Below are 12,500 nucleotides of genomic sequence, written 5' to 3' on the forward strand. Positions count from 1 at the left end.
TGTAGTTCTTGCAACGTGTGTTCAAAGGAAGGATTTTGGTAGCTCATGAGAAGATATTCCACAGAATAATACCAAAGGTGAAATGCCAGTTTTACTACTATGATATTTCATCCATCTATTATTGTAGCAATTATTAAGCCATCTTCTCCTGCCTCATTAACTCTTCCTATGCCTTTTAATGCTTTCTTCATTCTCCAAATGTTACTTTTGGTACCAGCTTAAGAGTCTGATTATTTGAATTGACAATGTAGTTTCTTATAATACTCTTGTATAATATCCTATATAAATCATATGCAATTTTTGGCAGTATATCTCTATTGTGGATATTTCCATTTTTCTCATTTAGAGCCAACATCTGTTGGCATCCTGTTCCAAGTCTTCTGTTCATTAATTTAATGCTTCCTCCTTTCTTTAGCCTTTCCCTAATCAGGTTTTGATTGGGTTTAGGAATGTCTAAGGTTTTTAATATTTTTACCATTTTTTGGGGTATTTATTCTTATTATATTTCTTCTCATATATATATATATATATATATATATATATATATATATATATATATATATATATATATATATATATATATACATATATAGTTATATATATGCATATATATATATATATATATATATATATATATATATATATATAGATGTGTGTGTGTGTGTGTTTGTGTTTGTGTGTGAATGTGTGTAATTTGATTGGTACACATGAAGTTGATGAAGACCTTGATATGGGTAGCAATGAATTAGTGTGTTTAAAGTCGAAGCTACCGTTGAAGAAAAACTCGAGAGATGGAATGCCATTGGAGATGATGGAATAACTGCTGATATGATACTGGCTGAAAATGAAGTGACTCCCATAATACGTATAACTATGAGATTATCTAACAAAAAGTGGTATGGAGAAGCAAAACCTGATGAATGACGATGAAAAATGTGGTTGACAATGCCTAAAAAAAGTAAACCTGTCTGATTGCATTAAATAGAGAGGGATCACACTTGCGTCAGTCACCATAAAGATATATAGAGTGCTTATTCTAAACAGACTAGAGAGAGATAATGGAAAGGGGAAAGATGAAAAACCCAAAATTACAAAAGTCAGAATTTGTGCAGTTCAAATTCTCATCTTGAGACATGTTGTACAACTATGTTTAGAATATAGAAATCCACTTTTGATGACATTTATGAACTCTGAAAAAAGCCTTTGATAGTGTAGAGCATTCAATTTTATGAAGAGTCCAGCGTTAATATGGAATTTCTCTTAAATATGTAATTTTGATTAAGTCAGTTCATGAACCTACCAAGTGCAAAGTTAGTGTTCATGGAGTCCTATCAAATGAATTTAAAGTGAACAGCGGAGTACTGCAAGGGAATGTGTTGTCACGTATGTTGTTTATACTCATCATGGATTTTGTAATGCGTAGAACAGTCAGATGTGGTAGAGAATTACTGGAATGGATTGATAAAAGGAAATTAGCTTACCTAGAGTATGCTTGATTACAAGAATGCATGAGGTTGGGGTCAAAATAAAAAGAAGAAAGACAGGGATGATGAGAATGGAATATGCAATGGAAGATGAGATTTCAATGAATGGACAAACTGTTAAGGCGGTAGAATCATTTCAATATTCAGGCACTATGATTTTCAATATACGGTCTCTGACATAAGAGTTTAGGGAAAAAAAAAATCAGACAATGGTTAGGTTAAGTAAAATTTAGAAAACAAATCTCATGAAATTACAAATAAAAATCAGGCTATAAATCAGTTTAGTGAGATCGGTGCTACTGTATGGAAATGAGTCATGGTATCACAATGAAACAATCTCCAAAAGATTTAGTAGATTTTAGAACAAAGCCAATAGAAAACTAATGGAAGTTGAATGGCAGGAAAAGATTAGAAATGAAACTATACGAGAGACTAGTCAGGTGCCATATGCAGATGATATCATGGTGAGGGGTAGATTAAGATAGTCCTTGAATGCTCTCAGCACTCTTCAAGAGAGATTAGTTAGCCAGACATGTAAATGGGCTCCAACAGGTACGAGAAAAGTTAGAAGACCCAGGCCCACATGGCTGAGGACTTTAAAGTGGGAAGCAGATGATGATGAATGGAGAAGTATTTAATAAAAAACTGAAGAAACAGAAGACTTGTGAAATCTAATTGAGGCCCCTTGCGTCAATAGGCGTAGAAGGAAATGATGATAATGATATCTATCTATCTATCTCTCTATATATGTATTATATATATATATATATATATATATATATATATATATATATATATATATATATATATATATATATATATATATATGTATATATATATATATATATATATATATATACATATATATATATATATATATATATATATATATATACATATATATATATATATATATATATATATATATATATATATATATATATATATATATATATATATATATATATATATATATATATATATATATATATATATACTCGCGTAGGCAACTTGTGAAAACAACAGCTAAATAGTTATATTAATATGCATACAGAATCAAACGAACACACACTGATTCAACCTTTCGTAAACCTTCTCCTTATTCAACTATAACGAGACAGTTGTGATTTACAAGTGTATATGCCTAGATATCCCCTATGGCTAGGGCATGAATACGCCGCCCGTTGAGATACTTCTACTAGAAATGTATTGGATCGTTTGACTGGCCAGACAGTAATGCATTGGATCCCTCTCTCTGGTCACGGCTTATTTTTTCTTTGCCTACACTTACACAGAATAGTTTGGCCTATTCTTTACATATTCTCGTCTTTCCTCATACACCTGACAACAATGAGATACTTAACACTTCTTCACCCAAGGGGTTAATTACTGTACTGCAATTTGTTCAGTGTACTTTCCTCTTGGTAAGGGTAGAAGAGACTCTTTAGCTATGGTAAGCAGCTCTTCTAGGAGAAGGACACTCCAAAATTAAACCACTGTTCTTTAGTCTTGGGTAGTGCCATAGCCTCTGTACCATGGTCTTCCACTGTCTTGGGTTGGAGTTCTCTTGCTTGAGGGTACACTCAGGCACACTATTCTATCTTTTTTTTTACTTTTTTTTTCTTCCTCTTGTTTTTTTGAAATGGTGTGTTGGGCAGGCTTAATAGAAGGGCCATGGATGCCTGGTGGTTTATCAAGAGGTTGTCTTTTCCTTTTTCTGATTCTTTTTCTTCTCAAAACCATCCTTACTGTCCTCCCTTCAGTTGAAGTGGCTATCCGGGAGGGTATTTAGGTTTTGCATGGTGTATCGGCTCCTCCATGTTGACCAGTTTTTCTGACTTTTTACTATAGTCTATGGGTATCATCAATCACTTTGTTTATAATTCTGTACGTATTGTTTTTGTTATAACTCTTGTTAATCTAGTTTTTAAGTATGATGTCTCTTTTTTATTTCTATTAATTCTTATGCTGTCTGGAGACATTGAGCGAAATCCGGGACCAGTGCGTCCTAGATTTCGTCAATGTCGTCTTCTATATTGCAATATTCGTGTTCTTCATGCAAATATCCAGGACCTTACAGTTGCGTCCAGACAGTATGATATTCTTTTGTGCTCAGAAACTTTGGTTTCTAATATGAGGCACTCATCTGAGCTCCTCATAACTGGTTTTAAGAAGCCAATAATGTTGAAACGTGATGCCATCCCTAGGGCCAGGGGAATGGCGGTGTATATTAGGACCGAGTACCCTGATTCCCATAAGTCCTGCTATCTATGTGGATGTCATGAGATTCAGGTAATAAAAGTTTGTGGCAGGCATAACAACTTTTATTTGTGTTCGATCTACCGGAATCCAGATATGGATAATTCTATCTTCAATTGTCTTCTTACCATTATGGCTACTTCTATCTCTCCTACCGATCGCCATGGCTTAAGAGCTTTACACTTTGCCTCTGAATCCGGCTGTGAGCAAATCATAAATGAAGCTACTCACAGGTCTGGTAATTGCTTGGACCTAATATACACTGACTCCCCTGACGTTATAACTAGTAAGGTTGGTTCTCCAGTCGGGACATCTGATCATGCCTTGATTTCATTATTAGTGAAGACTGAGCAGCCTGTCCCTGATATATCATATTCTTGTAAAATTTATATGAAATCCCAAGCAGACTGGAATGGGATTTTACATGATCTATTGTGCTTGAATTGGTCACAATTATATAATAGTGTAGATCCTGTTGTCCCTTTGAATGAGAATCTAGTCAACATAATTGATAGGCGTATCCCTTCTCGTGAACTAAGGTACCGAGTGAAGGACAAACCGTGGTTCAATGATGATTGTAGACGTGCTTTTTTGGAGAAGCAGGAGGCCTATCAACTTTGGAAGGGTAACAGATCAGATTTGACCTGGAACAACTATACTCAGCTTCGAGCTTTTGCTCAGAGAATTTATGCCTCAACTGAAAAGGAGTACAATTTAACCATGAAAGAAACACTTTCTGGTACAATTCAGGAACATAAATGGTGGTCTACCCTTAAATCTGCACTCTTTGGTGTCGATGAAACAGTTCCTCCTTTACTTAAACCAGATGGCTCAGTCACTCACTGTCCAAAGGAAAAGGCGACCCTTTTGGCTGATGTTTTTGACAGTAAACAGAGTAATGAAAAACTTGAAATTTCTCATTCCTGATTTCCTGAGGCTAAACTAACTAGTTGAGCTTTTCGATCTCGTGAGATTAAAGCTCTGTTGGTGGACCTTGATGCTTATGGAGGTGTAGACCCAAATGGTGTTTTTCCTTTGTTTTTTATAAAGACAGCAGATTTCTTCGCTCCAAAGTTATCTGTTATTTTGCGAAAGTTAGCAAGAAGAGGTGCTTTTAGCACTAGTTGGAGAATTGGTAATGTTACTCTTGTATGTAAATGTGTTTGTGGTAGCTCATGTCCCACTGATTACCGCCAAATTTCTATAACTCTTATATTATCTAGAGTATTTGAACGTCTTCTGGCAAAACATCTTAATAGGTTTTCTGAAGGTAATCATCTATTCCCTAGTTTGCAATTTGGTTTTTGTAAAAGGCCTTGTAGCATGTGATGCCCTTCTTACAATCTCCAATGCTGTACAAAAATCCCTTGATTGTAGTCAGGAAGTTTGTATGATTGGCCTTGATTTTAGTGCTGCCTTTGACCGTGTTAATCAGGAGGCCCTTGTTTCCAAATTCAAACAGTTGGGAGTGGGTTGGTCGTTTCTTAGCATTATTATTGATTTTCTAAGTAAAAGATTTCAAAGAGTTGTTGTTTATGGGCACCATAGTGAGTATAGGAATGCGATATCCGGTGTTCCACAGGGTAGTGTTCTTGGCCCATTACTTTTCATACTATATACACATGGCATGTGGTTTGCCTAGAAAACAAGCTCATTGCATATGCAGATGATGCTACTCTTTTTGCACCAATTCCATCTCTGGAATGTAGATCGGGGGTTGGTGAATCCCTTAATAGAGATTTAGCTAAAATTAGTGTATGGTGCAAAGTATTGGGTATGAAGTTGAATCCTAATAAAACTCAAAGGATGAATGTAAGTAGGTCAAGGACGGTGGCTCCTTAACATCCGGATCTCAGAATTGATAATGTTTCTTTAAATTTGTATGACTCTTTTAAAATTTAAGGTGTGATTCTCGATAGCAAATTTACTTTTGAGAAACACATTAGGTCTGTGACTTCTTCAATTGCACAAAAATTGGCTTAGTGAGAAAATCTTACAAGATTTTCGGTAATCAATCTATTCTGAAGAAGTGTTTTAATTCTTTCATTCCCCCTTGTTTTGAGTATTGTTCTCCTGTCTGGTGCTCATCTGCTGATTCTCATCTTGATTTGTTGGACAGAATCTTACGGTCTATTAAATCTCTAATTCCTGATTTAGATATTAATCCTTGGCACCGTCGTTCAATTAGTTCATTATGCATGTCGCATAAGATTTTTCATAACTCTGACCATCCTTTACATTCAGATCTCCGTGGACAATTCTATGATGTTCGTAATACTAGGCAGGAAGTTAATTCTAATAGCCAGGCCTTCTCCATCATGAGGCTCAATACTGCACAGTATTCTAGAAGTTTTATTCCAGCTGTTATACAAGTTGTGGAATGATCTTCCTAATTGGGTTGTTGAATCAATATATCATTAAAAGTTCAAAGTTGGAGCAAATGTTTTCATGTTAAACAGGCTGACATGAGTCTTTTTATCGTTTATATATGACATATCTCTTTTTGACGTTGTTAATAGTTTATATAGGACATATCTGTTTTGACGATGTCAGTGTTTAAAGAATGATTTATTGTTAATTTATTCTCATCAATTATTTATTTCCTTATTTCCTTTCCTCACAGGGCTATTTTTCCCTATTGGAGCCCCTGGCCTTATAGCATCTTGCTTTTTCGACTAGTGTTGTAGCTTGGCTAGTAATAATAATAATAATAATAATAATAATAATAATAATAATAATAATAATATATTCCTTCAGCTGATAGCCCGGTGGAATAGCATGATAAGGAAGTGGAGAAAATTTTGTTACTTAGTAGCCGATGACCCCCTTCTTTACCACGCCATGCTTCATACAGCTGAGATAGCTTTGAACATTGTATATAATACCTCGCTCAGGGACATGCCTTTCTTCTTAGCATATGGATAGCATCCTGCGTTACCCTATATGGTCCTGATTAATTCACAACTGTTGCCAAATTATTGAACTGAGCAATACCATGTCTATTTACTAAATCTCTTAAGGAGAGTAATGAACACCACTGAAAAAGTTTTGAAAAGAGCTAATGAAAAACACAGCTCAAAGTATGATTGTCGGTTAAAAACTGCACCAGTAAACATATCTATTGGCGATCGTGTGTATTTGACACGATTACAACCTAGGAAACACAAACTAGAACCATCATATAGGGGTCTGTACTAAGTTAAGATAGTTAAATCTAACACCGTAGTGATACAAAAAATTATTAATGGTGCAGTGTCTGAACATCATCAGGCACACATACGTGTGGTTCTGAAGGAGGTAGTATTTACAAGTGTCAATCAGAGCATACCTCCTCATCCCTCCATACGCGACATTCCTTGAATTGATGAGTGGGAATATTTTTTTTCTTTGCTCTTGTTGTTGTTTGATCACACGTCATTTCTTCTTTTTACGTGTTTAAATAAATTTGATGAAAACCTTGTGTTCTTATGTTGGTGCTTAATGTATAAGTAAAGTGTTGTGATAATTTTTCTGAGTGTAGCAATACCTATGAAATACTGCTGAGTGAACCTAAAAACAAACAGAGATAGATTAAATAGGTTACGTGTGATCTGTTAGGCGGGCGCTGTATTATTTATATATATATAGGATTTTTGGTTGGTGGAATGGGGGAAGTTCCTGAAGGGTAAGTGGCTATGGGATTAAAGTTCAGCCTCGAGGAAAGGCAGTGTTAGAGAAGGGGTAGATGTAAATACCTTATACTTAGAGTTATATGAGAAGGGTGGGAAGCAGAAGGATTTTCTCAGGAAAGCGGTTAGTGGCCACCGATTGATAGTTACAAGTGCATATGTAGAAGTCATTTTGAAAATGACGAACTAGTGCTGGTGAGTTGTGTTGTGAGATTGTGCCGTTAACCCAAGAATGTAAAATCAAGGGATGAAGGAATATCTATTTGTACCCCTATCCCTCTCAAAAAGGCTTGCGATACCAATATCGATATGATTTTTTTTAACTTTGGGTATTTTGTAGTATAGTTGCAGAGGTCATAGGAAAAAATGAGTGAGATCATTTTATATTGTATTGTGTACATTTTTACATGCAGTATTTATTTTTCTTTTATTTTTGGGTGGAAGATGTTTATTCTTTTGGCTAATTTCTATGCATATAATTCATGTTGCATTTCTGGCTAATACTGTACATGCCATGCCCTATTCCGGGTCATAGTGCCCTCAATATAACATAGGCTAGAGAGGGCAAGCCCGCACCTCCTCCCATATTAAGGAGCTTAGGAGAAAGTAATGTCCTAATCCTTGTATGAAAAACATGTAGAAGTATGTGTTCTATACAGTGAAATTAATGACTTTTTTAAGAGTACTATGACTTTCATAAATTGTGGTGCGCGATCACTGAACTCTGTTATAAATCATGTCCCAAGTCTGATAACTGACGTGTTGCAAACCTACTGGTGTCAGTGCAATTCCGTCGCAATGGAGATTTCCACCAAATCTAACAATTCTACATATTGACAGAGAAACATTGCATTTACTGGTTACGAGCGGTAAGCAGCACCAATCGAACCATCATAAGAAGAAGATATTCGTCTGATGAGTATCTGGCTGTGTAAAGTGTAGTCACGAACTTTTTTACAATAATGTGAGAAAAAAACCTATTTTTCAATATGATATAACAACATTTTCATAACAGAGGTGAGACTTACTATTGGGCGCTGAAAGATGGTTTCCAGACTATCCACTTATTTTCGAACAACATCTGTGAAGCATAATGGTATTAGTGAGAGAGAGAGAGAGAGAGAGAGAGAGAGAGAGAGAGAGAGAGAGAGAGAGAGAGAGAGAGAGAGAGAGATGAAATTCATTAGTTACCTAACTCGAATGAACTGGTTTCCAAGTTAACCTACCGGTTACTTATCATTAAGCAATATTATCAGAAATGGGGTAACCCTATGTTATAATTCTTCATATTTCTTAGTTTGTGAACATTTATCTTAATCTTTGTAAGAATGGTCATTCATTAGAAACAATAAAATTCTATTGACATAATCAACTCTGCAGAATGAAGGAACCATTTCATCTAATACCTTCTTTTCATAAACATTCCAAAGTAACCAGTATCGGAGGATCGACCATTCAAGCTCATTTTATATGATTGGGCGATACCAGATACTCATGGTAGATGCCAATACTGATCTCCCGACAAAATCTCCTATCATCACTAATCCACAGTGGATCTTCCAATATATATTTAGATTTAGATTTGATTGACAAAATATCATACAAATCATACATTGATACATAAGAATAATATGCAAATATTCTGTTTAACATACAGCTGATATTCAAAAGCTAACCATTATATGGTAAAATTATTTAATTCATGACATAAAGGAATTTACTAGAATAACGATAATAATCATATATTTCATCTAGAAACATGACACATCTCTAATCATATAAAAATTATGCATTATGATAGGCTGACACTTCATGCATCTGTGGTACGCATTAGCAAGACTCGAGTTGTGCCAATCCTTAGTCTAGTCGTAAATTGGCGTAAAGTGTATGTAAACCTATCGTGACTTTGTGGCATTTCGTGACGAAAATTTTGAAATGTTAAAAAAATTTTGGTCATGACAAAATTTCACGACCGGGTCGTGAACTATGCACACACTGTTCGTGAACTCGTCGTGACCTCGTCAGGACGATGCGGGAGGATGCGTGCTAGTGTGTGCCAATGCATGCCATGCCACGACTATCACGAACTGCCACGAATAGTTCACGAACAGCTCACGTCAAGTTCCCGAGTAGTTGATGACATGTTCACGAATATGAGAGCGTCGCAGCGTGGCCGTGCCTTCCCACAGACATGGTCACATGTACTTCACGTATTGATGGCACGAGCAGTTCACGAGTAGTTTACGCACTTCAAGAATAGTTTACGCATGGCAAGAGCAGTTCATGATCAGTTCACTAACAGTTCAGAATCAGTTAACGAACAGTTCACGAGCAGTTCACGACTACTGCGTGACAGTGGCGCTCGCGTCGGTGTTGTGGTATATGTAGAGCTTCCTGGTTACTGCTCGCCATTCCAGAGGTTGCCAGCAAAGAGACAACATGCCTAAAACCAAGCTAACAAGAGAAAGAGGAGAGCAGAGAAGGCCAGAAGCCAACAGGCCAGAGGCAAAGACTGCTGATAAAGATAATTCCCCACAGTCATCTATATCAAGTCTTGATATCTTGATCCCGGGGATGCACCAGGATCCAATCGAACACCAGAGAAAGCCATCCAGTGAGGACGAGGCTAACAGAAAGCAGAAGTAGGTCCGGGTGTCCAAGAAAGAAATCCCTGAATACCGCTGGACAAAAGAGGCCGAGTTAAGGTTAGCTGATCTTGTGAAGGAGAACCCCCAGCTGTATGACAAGAAGCAGGAGTGGCTCAACGTAGCAGCCAAAAACAGCTGGTAGGACCGATTTGGAGAGTAGCTGGAACCTCCTGCCACTGGTGCCCAATGCAAGAAGCATTACGATAACTTGAGAACCAAGGTGGGGAAGATTATGAAGAAGAAGAGTGGAGCTGGCCAGCCACAAAGGAGTGCCCGTGACGACCAGATCATGAAGACCTGGAGTTTCCTGATACAACACATCGTCGGGGGAGAGACAGTCCCCAGTGAGCAGTTTGCTGTCGCAGAGTCAGCTGTAGTGACGATCAGTGACGAAGATGATGATAAAGTGAGGTCCATAGTTTCCCAGAGGCAAGAATCTACTAGCACCGGGAAGGGCAAGGGTAAGGGGAAGCGGTCCAGCCCACCAACAACACAGACAACCACCAGAACCAATAAGACCACGGTGACCCACAGCAACCTCTGTAATGTAGTGCAAGAGGTTAGAATCCCAATGTCTACATGCAGATTTTATTCCAGTTTCATCCATTACTTTTGACATGGCATGTGCAATATGTTTCATTGAAATGCAGTACTAAATTGTTACAATGTTTGTATGTTTCAGATCATCTCCAAAGCAGATTCCTTGGCGCCCTCCCACACATACCCCGGTAGCAAAAGATCATACACGATTTTTCGTGCCTACCAGAAGCCACATTCATGCTATTCCAGAGGACTCCCTGTATGAATTCCATATACACGGCCTCAACCTTGTACACCGCTACAGGCAGTAGCGTCAGCTCTTCAAGCAGCCACATCAACAACGACTCATGACCTGGCCAGGCCCACAGCAGCAGCAACCTTGGCAGCCCCCTTAGCAGCAGCAGTTCTTGCATTAACATCAACCAACCACCTTGCAGGCAACACCAGAGCAGCAGCAGCAGCAGTCTCAGCAGCAACCTCAAGTCAGTCAGCCATCACCTATAACGTGGAAGCCACCCCAGTCACTATAGCCTTCATGTCAGTCCTGCTAGCCCCGTACCATGGAGTGGCAACCAGGGATTCCACCTGCACCGTCAGCCACCCTTATCCTGTTTCCTTCACTAACAACTTCAGTATTGTCAGCCACCCTTGTCTAGGCTCCTGTCGTTGCTGTCAGCCACATTGAAGACAACTGTGACACCACTCAGCTTCCCGGTCCTGACCCTGGGATCCGTCGACAACAACCAAGAAGAAGGCATTTCACGCTCATCCCTCTACACCTCCAAGGACCTCAACACACCACCATTCCATTGGGTATCCCCACGCAGCAGTACCAGAACCAGCAAGGACACTGACTGAGAAGACACACTTCTAAATATTCGTAAATAGTTGGACTGTGATATTTGTACATATTTGTTGTTTGTTGTTTTCATGTTAATAAATTGCTTTCTTATTTCAAAACACTTGTTTCTCACTTTAACCTTAAAATAAAATGAAAGAAAAATGGAAACGAACGAGAAAAAAATAAACGAAAAGGGAAAGAAAAGGAAAAAAAAAAATAAAGGGCAACGAAAAACAAACTGAAAATTGTTTCATTTATTTGAAAAAAGGAACAACTGTGGATGCAGACCATGGAGCTACTACCATTCTTTTTTGCCAAGGGACAGCACTAACAGGGGACATGTAGTAAGGTGACAGGTAGTCTAGCTGATCCTTTGCATCCTTCTGGGTATGATGACCGGTTAGAGGCAGCAGTCCCTGCAGGTAACAGTAAGTCCTACATCCACCAGGGATCAGATCATGTGTGTTCAGATCTTCGCGGTCCACTTCTGAAATTGAGTGTGGGTATCTGATGAGGATGAGGTTATGCAGGACACAGGCACACAAGGTGATCAGGTTGATGATGTCGGGGTGCTGATGCATCGGTGTCAAGAAGCAACGGAACCTTTGACACAAAATTCCAAAGGCATTCTCCACGACATGTCGGGCATGAGACAACGTGTAGCTATATATGCGTTTTCGTAGGACCTGTGACCGATAGGAGAATGGTTTCATCATCCAGGTTCGGAGAGCAAAGACTTCATCCCCTACGAAGTGATAGGGCACTGGCTGGTCATCATTAGGGAGTGATTCTGGTCGAGGTACTCCAGCTCATGATCTCTTCTACAGGATCGTTCAAGGAACAGTTACTCTATGTTCCTCCATACAACGCACCACCCTCTGTCCAAGCATCCATGTAGAGGAACATGTAGGTAGCATCTGCCACTGCCATCAGTACAATGCTGTGGAAGCCCTTGTAGTTGTAGCAGTAAGATCCAGCATTGGGTGGCTTTTTATGGTGATGTGCTTGTCGTCCACAGCCCCCTGACAGTTGTGGTAATTCAATCTGGAGCTGAACCTGG

The sequence above is a fragment of the Palaemon carinicauda genome, chromosome 34, assembly GCF_036898095.1.
Source record: "Palaemon carinicauda isolate YSFRI2023 chromosome 34, ASM3689809v2, whole genome shotgun sequence".
NCBI lineage: Eukaryota > Metazoa > Arthropoda > Malacostraca > Decapoda > Palaemonidae > Palaemon > Palaemon carinicauda.